Source organism: Antechinus flavipes, chromosome 2, assembly GCF_016432865.1.
Source record: "Antechinus flavipes isolate AdamAnt ecotype Samford, QLD, Australia chromosome 2, AdamAnt_v2, whole genome shotgun sequence".
Classification (NCBI taxonomy): domain Eukaryota; kingdom Metazoa; phylum Chordata; class Mammalia; order Dasyuromorphia; family Dasyuridae; genus Antechinus; species Antechinus flavipes.
The window spans coordinates 640,054,333-640,068,433 of record NC_067399.1 but is presented as its reverse complement, the minus strand read 5'-3'; the positions used below and the strand labels follow the sequence as shown (position 1 = coordinate 640,068,433).

The window sequence follows — 14,101 nt, the reverse complement described above, 5'->3', positions numbered from 1 at the left end:
AGAAGAGGAGAAACAAGCAACAGGTGGAAGGGATCCAAAAGACTGTCATAGAACCTGAACAGAGGGAAGTAGCAGAGTGGAGAAGGGAGGGCATTCCAAGGAGTTGTGAAGACAGGAAATGGAATGTTGAACCTAAGGTACAGTGAAAGAGAATATATAAAATGGAAGCACTTATAGCCAGGTTACAAAGAGCTTTAAATAAAGCCTGAAAGCCCCCTTGAAATGGATTTATAACAAAAAGAGAAATAAAAATGTTTCTAAACTTTACAGTATTACATTTAATCATCCCGCTACCCCCTTCAATCTGAGATATATTTCAATAGTAATGACGGTTTGGAATGACTTTAGAATAAGATACAGTAGACCAAAAAATGTCTCTTAGGACTATTCGATCTGTCATCTTCACCAACTTTTGTAGTTAACAGTTTTACCTTAGTCTTTGTTCAACCATTTGTTATACTGGTTGCTAAATTCACCTTTGAATAGTAAGCTCTCTGAAGGAAAGAATTATTTAATTTCTGTCTCTGAAAACAGGACTGAGCTACGTTCTGGTACAGTGTTAAGTAAGTACTTAATAAATGCTCAACTGAGAAACACGGAGAATGGGAATTTTTATGGGATAGGATTAAAAAGTTTCAAAAGCAATTCTTTCCTACGGGCTGCTTAAATAACCAGGATTTATTACAGTTACTAACACATTGACTGTTTGGATTAAGTTTCACTTATACTGTCCTTGTTAGCTACTAGACTAAAATTATAATGCAGTTCTATCCAATCTTATCAGTGAACTAACTCAACTCTTTGAAAAGCACAGCTTTCATACAGAAAGTAGTATTGTCTCCCATAGTACTTTTTGGTGCCCTTTTTAACTTATATGATGAAATTTAGCACATTAAAAGTCTTATGATGCCAATTAAGAATGAAACAACATACCATTTTCACTTTTTATTGTTTGCTTGCATTTTGTTTTCTTTTTTTTCTTTTTGATTTTTCTTGTCCAGCAAGATAATTGTATAAATATGTACACACATGTTGGATTTAACATATTTTTAACATGTTTAACATATATTGGATTATTTGCCATCTACGGAAGGGGGTGGGAGAAAGGGAGAAAAATTTGGAACACAAGATTTTGCAAGGGTCAATGTTGAAAAATTATACACGCATATAGTTTGAAAATAAAAAGCTTTAAAAGAATGCATATTTCTTATGTGGTATAGGAGGGAAACTAAGAACTAGTATGTGTAATAATAAATATCAAAAAATTAAAGTATCAAATATAATGCCATTAGTTTCCAAACTTCATAATATAAATAATAAATGCTATTTGGCACTAATTTTTAAAAGTGAACTAGATTAAATAAATAACAATCAGAAATAAACTCAATAACCTAGTGTTTTTTTGATTGGGTTTATTGGACAAATTGCTTGGGGAAGGTCTCCCTATTCAATAATACCTACCGGGAAAAATAAAGAGTAGTTTGGTTTAAAAAAAAAAAAAGAAAAGAAAAAAGAAAAAGAAAACATCCCCCTAAAAACCACTTGGTTTAGGCCAGTATCTTACATCATATTCCCAGATTAAGTTCCAGACAGTGAGATGGCAGATATACAAGATCACATCACTTAGAGAGATGCAGAAACAGAGAGAAAGCGAGAGAGAGAGAGAAGTAGAAAATACCCTTCTGTTCAATGTAGATGGAAGAGTTTTAATAAAATAAAAAATAAGTGATCATAAAAGATAATCCCTGAGCATGAAAAACTGAAAAACTTTTGTACATAGAGAATTAAAGTAATGCATTTTAAAAGCATTATTCTTCCAAAATCATACTGGTCAAAGGTAATGAACAGTTAATTAAAATAACTGTAAACCATCATATAAGACTACTCCAAATCACTAAAGAAAAATACTAATTATTGCAGGGCAGCTAGGTGGCACAGTAGATAGAGCACCAGCCCCAAAGCAAGGAGCACCTAAGTTCAAATGTGGCCTTAGACAATACTTACTGGTTGTGTGACCATGGGCAAGTCACTTAACCCCAATTTCCTCAGCCAAAAAAAAAAAAAAAAAAAAAAAAAAAATCAAACAATTAATTAGTAAATATTTAAAGAGAATAGAAAATATTCTTTTTAAACAACATGGGTGACATGAAAAAAGTGCTAAAATGGACAAAACTGGAAGACCTATACAAAGATAAGCACACCAGTAAACTGTGAATAAATTAATCATTCTGAAAAATCATTTTACAGCATGTCCCAAAATTAAATTAATAAAGACTGACCATTCACATAATTTGACCTAGAGAGTCCATTGCTGAGAATATGCTTCAAGTTTACTCAAGTGTTACCCCACATGCCCAAATATCCACTGCTAACTTAAAGCATTTGTATATTGCTTTAAGGCTTGCAAAGCACTTTACAGATGTTTCATTTGCTTCTTACAACAACCCTGGGAGATGGACGGCACTCTATTATCCACATTTACAGATGAGCAAATTGAACCAGATAAATGTTATATGAAGGTTCCAACTGGAATTACTGAAACTTTTAGTGGGGAAAAGGAAAAGGTCCAGGAAAAGTCACATAACATTTATCTGACTTGACCTAAGTCACAAAACTACAAGTGTCTGAGGTTGAATTTGAACTTCTTCCTGATCAGAGGTTATTGAGCAAATAATTGGAAACAAAGCAGATATACATCAATTCAGAATTGGCTAAAAAAATTATGATGCATGAATGTAATGCAAAATTACTGGCCAGTAAGAAACAGTAAAAGAAATATTCAGAGAAACACAAAGATTTACATGAAAACATGCAGAGTGAAGTAAGAAGAACATGGAAGGATAAAATATATAATGACTACACAGTAATGGAAATATGAACAATAAAATGAAGTATGTTAATACTGAGTTGATTACAACATCCAATTTTGGCCTAAGGATGAGATCAGAAAATAATGAAGAAAGCAATCACGGGGTGGGGGGGGGGGGGGGAGGGGGGACTCATAGGGGAGGAATGCTGCATTCAGTTGTCAGATGCAGTAGCTTTTGCTAAATTTTTTCTTTGTTGTAAAAGATTAATAGGAGGAAGATTATATATGGAAATAACTATTGCTTTAAAAAAAAAAAAAAAAGCACTAATTTTTTTTTTTAATGATGCACCTGCAAATCTTTAACGTTTCTATGAGGAAACACTTTAATGAAAACTTAATGCTTTTAATTTTCATCTCAGTCCTCAGAAGAATCATTTTTAATACAAATTTAAAAATATGGTGGCCATGGTTATTTGAAGAAAATTATACAATAATTTTTAAAACATAAAAGCCATCAAGACTTGTAAGAAAGACACTTAACATTGTTTCCTAAAACCTACAACTTGGATATTTCCAGAATCTAAAATCAGTTACAAGTTAAAAAGAACAGGAATGTGGTGATTTCACGGGCATGGAGATAATTTTGGCTTAAAGGACATTTACAATTTGGCTAGTTTTTCCACTCACTGTAAATTCCATATATATCATATTTTCCAGACATGTCTTTTCCATGCATGCAGCTAGCTGGCAGAGTGAGTGGAGCATGGCACCTAAGAAACACTTGGATTCAAATCCTCCTCAGACACTAGCTGTTTGATCTGGTATAATCACACATAACCCTCAGCCTCAGTTTCCTCATCCAATAAAAAAGGCACAATTGCATTTATCTAAATGTTGTTGTGAGAATCAAAGGAGATAACAAGAAAATTCAATTCAATTCAATTGTATTAAGTACCTATTAAGTGCCAGGGATTGAGCTAAGCACAGGATATATACAAAAACAGGCAGAACCTAGTCCCTGCCCTCAAGGATAGTATACAATAATAGGAGACAACATGCAAATAAAAATATACAAAGCAAGCTATAGTCAGGATAAATAAGAAATCAGAAAAGGGAAGGGACCGCAATTAAAAGGGGTTAGGGAAGATTTCCTGTAGAAAGCAGGATTTTGGTTGGTTGGTTGGTTGTTGTCCTTCATTCTAGAAGAAGGCCAAAATGATATCACTCACTATGTTAGAGTCAAATCACAGTGTGTCCGACTGCCCAGACCAATGCAAGCTTGGGAAGCTGTATCCCAGGTCGGACACGAATATTCCTGTGAACGTTTGGAGGCTTCTCTAACTTTGGACATCTCACATTTCTTCTGAGTTGATTCAATTCTGCTTTGCTCAGAGAGGACAGCCCCTTCTCTGAGGAAGGGACGCCATGCTGAGGGTCCTGTGCCAGGTCTCCCATGTCATACAATCCAACTCTAAAGTAGAGTTTTCGTTGAGATTTACAGGTCAGGAATGGAAGAGGAAAGGTATGCCAGAGGAAAATTCCTGAAGCTGAGAGATGGAGGCTAGTTCATGAAACAGTCAGAGGAACAGTGTCACAGGATCAGAGGAGAATTTGGCTGAGAATGAGGGCTAAGAAGACTAAAAAAGTACAAGGGTGCTAAATTATGAGCCAGCTCCTAGAGGCAAGAGAAAAATCACTGCAGTTTACTGAGTTAAGGGCAGGGGCAGGTTGACATAAGGAGATTGAGCTTTCGGATAATCACTTGAGGGGCTCTATGGAGAAAGCATTGGAGTTGGGGACATACCTGGAGTAGGCAGAGCTACCAGAATAAGAGAATACAATGAAGTGAGAAAGCACTTTACAAACCTTAAGAAGCTATATAAATGCTAGTTGTTACTTACATCATAACCACATCTTTAAGATCAACAAGATCAAATGGAAGAAATAATTCAAGGATCCAAAGGCCTCAAGAACCATTCAGTCTAACCCATTCACAAAAAGAATCCCTACTATTTAATTTAGTGAGTTTAAAGAAAAGAGGTCACCTCCAAAAGCAGATTGGTCTACCTCTTTACACCTCTAATTATTAAGTTTTTTTCTAAATAAAATCTAAATCTGTTTCTTTACACCTTCCATCCATTGTTCCCAGCTGTCTTCTATAGCTCAACAGAACAGTTCTAACTTAAGCCAGCTATCCACCCCCAATTTCCAAGCTTCCCTCTTCATTAGGCTTAATTTCCAGTCTGAATCCTTCAACTGATTCTTATAACACATGCATCCAAAGCCCTTTACCCTCTAAACTGTTCTCTTTTGGACAGCTCAAGAAAACAATAGTTTTTTTTGACTATCCCATCACATTACTAATATGTCACCCATAAAACACTGTAATAACTCAAATTCTTTTCAAAACAACCAGTCCTTCCCTCACTTTAAATTTGTGAAACTGATTTTTTTGGATACTCCAGCGTAAGACATTATATGTATTCCTACTATATTTCATCTTATTAGAATCAGTCTAATACTTTAGGCAAATGGTTCTTAAACCTTTTGTGTATGTTGGGACCCTTTTGAATGTATGGTAAAGCCTATAGACTCTTTCTAAGAATCATGTTTTTAATGTATACTTTTAAAAGTTCATAGAATTAATAAAATAAATCAATTATATAGGAACACGGTTATAAATTTTTTAAAAACCACAAGTTTATAAACTCTAAATTAAGAATCCTTGTGAATATTGACTGGCATTAGTTTTCCCTTCAGCCTTGCATCTTCAGCAAATGTGATAGGCATGCCATCTATACCTTTCCAAGTCATTGACATAAATGTCAAATAACACAAGTAACAAATGTCCCTGGAGTACTCCAGTAGAGACCTCCAGCCATACTAACCCAGATCCATTAACAACTTCCTATCTATCCAACCAATTCTAAATCCATGTCTTAATTGTCATTTAATTTAATTTCCCCAGCTTCACCAGCAGAGCATGAAATATTATATTAAAAATGAGACATATATAGCCTATATTCACACATTCATACTATTAAGATCAAGGAAAAGAGCCAGAGGAGAGGTAGTTCTACTAAACTGTACTAATGAGTTAGGCCTGGACACCATACAAGATGGTATATCTAGGTCTTCACATGGTTTTTAGATTGAGTCAGAAAAGGGCCATATATCTGGACTAAGGATGGATTCATTCCAAATCGCACATTTTATAGATTCCAACAAAGCCCATCACACTTGCAATGATAGGCCAGGTAGCACTGCAAATAATTGAATCCAGGTCCTCTGACTCCAAACTGAGTGTCTTCCTCACAGCTACATGAAGTCTCCCTATGCTAAGTCTCCACATACCCCAAAAACGGCACTACAAAGTTACAGAATTCTTGGACCTAAGAGAGATTTGATATCTGAAAAATCACACCTAAGGTCAAATAGCAATGATACCTTGAGCTAGTCAATGACAATTTCTAGTATGTTCTTGCAAAGGTTGGGGGCTTCAGTTTGTGCCTTTCATCAGTCAGTCCAGTGATGTCAAAGTCTCTTCCCACAGATGCACACACATTAAAAATCTTGAGAGAGCAGCCTGAAATGCTGGGAGGTTAAAGTGACTTCTATTCCCTATCTCTGCCTCCCATCCCCTTCCCAGGAACCATAGCCACTAGTATCAGACTTAGGACCCAAATCCGGGTTTTCCTGACTCCAAACCCAGCATTCTGTTCCCAACACCAGAGGTGTCAAATTAAAAGAGAAAGATCCCAGAAGGCAGCATACTGACTTAGAAAATCACAAAAGATTTATTTATTTATTTTCCTATTGTAATTCCAATTACATTTTAATCTGGGAGCTGAGTTTATTACACCTATGCTACATTTTGCTACTTCTCTTTACAGAGGTCAAATAATTATATTTTAACCTTAAAGCTTGAAATAAATGTAAGCTATTACATAACACAACTAGATAAGGAAACTGAGGCCCATTCAGTAAATAATACAAGTATCTTTCTGTCAAAAATAGAATCACTAAGAATCTTGAATCTTGAATAAGAAAGAATAATTCCTGCCTAATGAAAAACTAGCTCTTTAAAGATGCTGGCCATTTCCTATTTTGGTTTATTATAATGGGGACTTAAATAGGAAGCTCCAAAAGATAAGTTTAAATATTCCAACAAAGAATCTGATGAATAAATTGCTGGAAAACTTGTATACTAGTTCAGTGAAACTTAGAAGCAATAACAACTAGTTAAAGATCAAAACTACAAACCAGATAAAATTATCAAAGCTAATTTCATTACCTGAAGTATTTTATGCATGGGAACCAGTGATAACTACATTGCTTTACATATGCAAATACTGATATTCCAGCACCACAGAGAATTACAATACTTAAAATTTTTTTAGCAGTTTGGATGCATTGTTTCAAAAGCTTATATTTAGTACTTACTATATGCATAACAATGTGCTTAACACAGAGGGAAAGAAATAGCATTCCATTCAGAGCCAGTGACCCTAAATTCTTTAGTTTAGAACCTTATGAATAAAGCTAAATAAAGTTAAAAGATGCCAGTAACAATAGTCCCAAAACAAATAAAGGGAAAAAAAGGAAGTGAGATCAAAAGCAAAGAAAGAAATGAAAAAAAATAATAATAATAATAACACAGAGAAAGTGTTTCGGGTACTAGGAACTACCTACTTCTAGAACATTTGTAGCGTCTATGTAGTAAATCTAAAAGACAATGAAGAAAAAGATTTTTAGACTGGAGGTCTTCAAGAAGCCCAGTATCAAATAGAACAAAAAGTACAAGAGGAAAAAAAAGTGTTTTACTAAACAAACAAACATAGCAAACAGAATGCTTTCATAGCTTTAGAAAAAAATGAAAAGTAAAGAAAAACAGATTTTCATTTAATTAGAATTCAGATAAAATTACAAATTCCAATGATAAAAAAACAAAAACACCAACACTTATTGGTGGAAAGGAGAATGATTAATTGTGCCAGAAAACAATTATTAAATACTTGGAAGTATGTAAACTAGGTGGAAATTACTATTCAATGCCTCCAGTCTTTTCAGTCCTGGTAAAATTATATTTTATAAGAACATCACCTCAATTCAAGCCAGTTTCAATGGTCTCGTAATGGAGAGAGCCATCTGCACCTAGAGAGAGGACTGTGGAGACTAAGTGTGGATCACAACAGAGCATTTTCACTTTTGTTGTTGTTCGCTTGCTTTTTGTTTTCTCTCATTTCCCCCCCTTTTGACCTGATTTTTCTTGAGCAGCATGATAAATGTGGAAATACATACAGAATAATTGCACATGTTTAATATATTGGATTGGCTAGGTGAGAGGAGGAAGGGAGAGAAAGGAAGGAAAAAAACTTTGAAACACAAGGTTTTGCAAAGGTGAATGTTAAGTTATCTATGCATGTGTTTTGAAAATAAAAGCTTTAAAAGAAAAATTTTAAAAAGAATATTACCGCTAACATCACCTGAATTGAGATGTTTAATGTAATGAACTCTCTAAAGTTAAGTTAGAATTTCAATGAATCCAGGTTTTTGCTAATATCATTGGTTATCCCCTCCAAACCTGGAATTCTTTGCCTAGTTTTCTTTAAACTTCAAATCAAGAGGTATCTCCCCACATGCAACTTTCCTGTCCATCTCAGGTCAGTGCCTTCCCTCTTTAAATTACATTGTAGGTTCTTACATATGCAAGTAGCCTCTCCAAGGTGAACAGACAATATGTTTCCCAAAGTCTGGCTGACTGGGACACATGTTGATAGCAAAAACTGAATTATAAGAGATGGTTCTTCCATGATCTATTTCGTTATACCAAAACCATGCTGTCATATGGGAAAATAGATATATTTCCCAAGAGTGCTGACCAATAATGAATATTCAGTTTGGCAGTCACATTAAAACACAAACCAAATGCCTTCCAAAGCAAGAGAGAGAACTAGGTCTGCAAACTAGACAGAATGGGATTCATGAGCCTTGGAAACCAGACTCAACCATGTATGCCAATTTCAACATACTGTTCATCATTCCAAGACTTAAAAATTCCACAAGTACTGAATGGAAGGGATTTCTTGATCAAATTATTCAACTACTTCAACCTACTAAGTAAATTCAATCTATGACAGTAAACCTTTTCACTAAAAAATGGAGCGAACTGATTTAATTCTGCAAAAACAACTATCAGCTTTACCTCTGTCACCATTTTCCCTAATAAATTAAAAGTCATCTTTCCTTACAAGACCAATGTTAAAAAGGCCTCATATACCCCTAATCATTTATAGCCCCTGTTCAGATAGTAGCAAAGAACTAGAAATAAAGATAATGTTCATCAATTGGAGGAATGAATAGTTAAGGGAACAGATAATGGTAGACGAATGTTATAGAATACTGAGGGTGCCATAAAAATGGATAAACATGGACTCACATGAACTGATACACAGTGAAATAAATATAACCTGGAAAACAATACGTAAAGCAACAAATTAAACAACAACAACAAAAACAAAAACAAAAAAACAACTAAAATTGAACAGTGTAAAATAATAACCAACCTTGGCCACAAAGGGTAATTATGAGAAGACATCTCTCTCTCTAACCCTCTTTTCTGAAGCAGAGAATGGAAATATAACATATACTAGATTTTTGATGTTTTGCTGAATCATTTTTTCCTCTCTTTTATTCTTTGCTATAAGGAGAGCTCCCTGGGAGGCAAAGTAGGGGCTGAAGACACAAGGGAAACACAGGTAATGTCAGAGATTTCTTTTTAAAATCCTTTTCATCACCTCCCCTTCACTTCTGGAATTTGATATTGTTCATATAAAATTATTATGGAATAGGACAAGGATATATCATACATAGTTAGTTTGATATAGAAACTTGTCTCACACTATAGGGAAGTAGGAGGGAAAAAGGTAAAGTAAAGGGCTAAAAGAAAGTAGGGCAGAAACAGAAGGGAAAAGGGATAGGACAAGGACCAAGTTATTCTGACAATTCTATGTATGACCTCTTTTGGATGGGGTCAAAGTTATGAATTTTTGATATTAAACACAGCACCCTGTACATCGAACACAAATACTACATTAACCCATTTTCTTTAAAATTTTTTTTTAGAAATTCCCGAAAGTCTTTTAAGCAGCAACTTTTTCTTTACCTGATTAAATCCCACTATCGTTCACCTTGCTTGTGAAGCCCTTACTCTTTCTTCTCCCTTTCATAGTGAAAAGGGTTTTAAGACCGCTTCTGGCTACTATAGGTTATTTATAATACACTGAGACTCATCTAGATAACTCTAAAAACCCTTTCAAACATTTTTTTAAAATACACAAAATTGTGCTTTTGACTCTAGTGTGTTGTTTTGTTACAAGTTTCCCCTTCACTAACATAGCACAACCTGAATAATTAATGTCATATTCTATCTGTATATAATTTTACCAACTCAAATATTTTTCTCTTTGGGAAGAAACTATTTCTTATATTTTGTTCTATAATCCCTCAACTATAATGTATGTCTTACATTATAAGGAGTATAAATACTGATTAAATATGCCTTAAATCGGAGAATTTATTTCTATTAAAAATCTACAAAGTAACTTTGTGGCCAAAGTTCTGGACATGAAGGAGATCTAAGTTCTGATTCCAATTTCTCAGTCTCCATTTCCTAGGTAAAAATTATAATACCTGTATTATTCATCTCACAAAACTGTTGTGAGAAAATAACTTCATAAATCTTAAAGTTCTAACAAGTCAGCTTTTATTATAAACACAAAAATCTTCTACCTTCTCTGAAGCTTTTGGTTCTTAAGGAACACTCCTTCACTTTTTCTTATCAGGTACCTCTTTGCATTAAAGACATGTATTCAGCTCAGAAGACTGGCTGTTTACTTCACAAGGCATTCCCTCTGTCTTTCTAGCAGACTCGAGATTGCAGAACGCTCTCAGCCCCTGCTGGCCAAAACAGAGATCTAAATTTTAATTTAAGTCTTTCCATAATGACTAGTAGTTCATTTGTTTTTACCAGAAGGGCATTAGGGGGAAGGTTATTTGCCAAATGTTTATTTCTACTGACACAATAAAAGTACCCATTTCAGAATCTATTAGAAAAAGAAATCTACTTTAAGTAGGAAAAAGGGAATTCAACAAGTCAGATGAATCCTATTTTAATGCAAAATTCTTTTAAGTTGTGAAGCTTTTAAATAGACAGGAAATAGCCTCAATGGTAGTTTCCAAAATTGGAGAGTACCACATCCCATTTTTCCTCCTACAGACTCCATCAGCAACAAAGAGTCAAGAAGTCAGATAAAAACGAGTTCGTTCTCCAGAACAGCAAGCTACATCTATGAAATACTCACCGTACTTGACCCATGATTAGCACTTGCAATTAAAGGAAGGCACAAGAAGTCAGTTTTGCTCAAATCAGCTAAAACAGCTACAAAAAGCTCTCTTTTCAAAGAGATGCTCCATTTATAGAAGTTAAGTGTATTCCTCCTCAAGTCTCATCCTTTATTTCCCCCCTCAGTGGCCTAAGTAAACGGCAGGGATTTCCATTCGGATAAACCAAGGGAAACTTCGCCCACAGCTCTCAGAGCAGGGTGGGGCCCCAAAGTCACCGGAGCCTCCTTCCAAGGGAAGTTAAGAACTTCACAGGGGGTCCGGGCGGATTTTGTGTGTAAAAACAAAGGAGTAAACACGCTGCCCATGTCCACCGGGGGCTAAGTGGGAGCTGGGGACTGGGTGCTCCGAGGCCACTTTCTCCCGGGCGACTGGCTCTAGGGGAGGGCTGGCAGGAGCCGTCATGGCTCCGCGTGGTCCTCGCTGGGCCCCAGCACTGAGGATTCACTCGGGGCTCTCTCTGCTCCCTCGAGGCCTCGCACTCCGAACCCCACTTGCGTCCCCACAGAACGTCCTGAAGGACTCCCGCGCCCGGGGGACCGCCGCCAGCCATAGGAGCCCCCCGAGCCACGTCCCCTGGCCGGCCCCGCCCCCGCAGCGCGCGGTCCCCGGCTTAGGGCCCGGGCTTCCGTCCAGCAGTCTTCCGAGACCGCGCCCGGGCCTGGCCCTGGCCCACCCACCCCCCATCCCGCCCAGGGAGGGCCTCCCGCGCCGAGGGCCGCGGACGCTTGAAGCTCCGCCCCTCGAGCCCCGAGGCTAGGCCCGGCGAGCCCCCGACGACAACACCTGGCGCGAGGCCGGCCCAGCGGGTCCAGCACCCGGGCGCGCCCGGCTCCTCCCCCGGCGGCCGGGCGGCGGCACGAGAGCCCGCCCCGCTCGGCGCGCACCGGCGCGACGCTCGCTCCCTGCTCCTCCCTCCCTCCCTCCTCCCGCACAGGGAGCTCCCCGCTCCGCCCCCCGCCTCCTTCCCCACCCCCCCCCCCGCGCGCGCGAGACACCCTCTCATACACACATACACACACCCCGGCCGCCTGCTCTACGGGAAGCGTGGGGGGCCAATCACCCCCCTCCCCCGCGCATACACACCCCTCGAGTCCCTTCCCCACCCCCACATTTCCCCCCCGGGCCGCACTGCGAGTGGAGCCCAGCCCGCTCCTTCTCCCGGGCCCAGCGGGGTGTAAAGAGGGAGGCGGGCCGGGGAGAAGGGAGGGAAGAAGGGCGGGCTCCGCGCTTTCGCCCTCCTGACGGCCAGCCCCTCGCCCTCACCTCAAAGCTGCCTCGGCCGTTCACAAGTCTGTCCCGTCTCGGGCGGCGAGAGCTCCCGGGCTGCGCGGCGGCGGCGGCGGTGGCGGTGGCAGAAGCGAGGGGGCGGGGAGGGGAGGCCGGAGCAGGGCTCTCGGCGCGGGGCCGGAGCGGACTGGCAGTGCCCCGGCAGGGGCTGGGGCGCTCACGGGCCCCGCTCCCCAGCCGCAGCCAGACCCGGGGAGGGAAACTCCGAGGGGGGAGGGGAAGGGGGGGAAAGACGAAGAAACCGTCTCCGCTGCCGCTACCGCCGCGGCCGCTTCTCTGTTACCCGGGAAATCCCGCCCACTCCCCTTGCCCGCCCCGCTGAGGGGAGACCCAGTCCTACCGCGCTACAGGCTCCGCACACTGTTCGTCAGGCCCCTCACCAATCACTACTCCCGTCCAGCCTAAGGCCCGCCCCCTCGCCCCCCCGCACACACCGCTGGGGGAGCCACTTACCTTCCCCACACCCCTATTGGCGGGGAGCTCCCCCAACTTAGACCCACCTATTGGAGGCAGCCAGTTGACTCCCGCCCACTCGCCGCAAGGTCATTGGAGAAAACTAGGCGATTCTTTGCAACTTATTGGAGGAAGGCCCGAAGCCCGCCCCATTCCAACTACCTCATTGGGAGATTCGCCCAGGTCCCACCCCTCTAGCTCCCTCATTGGGAGAAATCTTTCTTCCCTCCCCCCTCAGATCTTATACCACCCCAGGAAGGTAACTGGTGCGGTGTAAAATGTCCGTAAATGAAACGGACCCCGCCCACTCCCGCTGTCCCCAAAGCCCCGCCCACCTTCTTCGGGATTGGATAAATTGTTATAAACCGGCATAGCTATTGGGCTGATGGTCTGTCCTGGAAGCAAATAGCTCCGCCCCTGAACTAAGAGGCTGCACCTCCTAAGACCTTTTGTGGAATGTTTACACTAGAGACTGAACCCTAGAGAATTCCGGGTCCCCGAGTAAGGGGTGGCATCAGCAATTGGGAACCCAACTTAAAGAAGAGGCAGCAGTTTCTGGATTCCGTCCTCATTCCCCCACATAGGAAGAATTAAATAAATAAATTAGGCGACTCCCACTCTTCTCAACAACCCCCACCCACCTCTTTTGCAAAGGCTCGCAGTCCACAGGAGAGACCTCAGGGTCGCTCATGCAACCATCTAGGAATGCTATATTCAACTAAACGGACGCAATCCGATTTGACAGGATTGCATCTTATACTAGAGGCATGCATTTAGTCTTTCCCATGACTTCTCTCCATCCACCTACCAAACCCCTACACTGTACTGTTCTGGGAGAAAGGTTGATGATTTAAAAAGCTAAATATCCAGATCTGTAAACATAACAGTTACAGATTCCTTTAATCTTAGCAAGAGTGGAAGAGATCAATAATTCGCAAAAACTAAGTAAATCACTAGGCCCTAGTGTCAAAAATAAAAATCAGAAGGGAGAACATTCATTGGACTCGCCATTTCGGGGCAGATGAGAAAGAAAGAAGGATCCGGGCATATGGAAAGTTATTTAGAAAATCCCAATTTTTTGACTCTTAATGCAAAGGATCCTTTATAGTAACCATCCATTTATGTACAACCTATTGTAAATAAATG

The 14,101-nt window shown here is 39.8% G+C and overlaps 1 protein-coding gene across 3 annotated transcripts in view; it reads right to left on the bottom strand.

Moving 5' to 3' along the window:
• The window catches only part of SIN3A (SIN3 transcription regulator family member A), a 63,149-nt gene extending 50,385 nt beyond the window's left edge, over positions 1-12,764 (bottom strand). Inside the window, exon 1 of one of the 3 annotated variants that reach the window (XM_051982210.1) lies at positions 12,479-12,764. The gene's annotated coding sequence lies outside the window, so the exon portion shown is untranslated. Of the gene's footprint in view, positions 1-10,600; positions 10,731-11,172; positions 11,302-12,478 lie in introns of those variants that run through there. The other 2 variants (XM_051982213.1, XM_051982211.1) reach the window with 2 other exon arrangements.
• Positions 12,765-14,101: the final 1,337 nt, after the last annotated feature.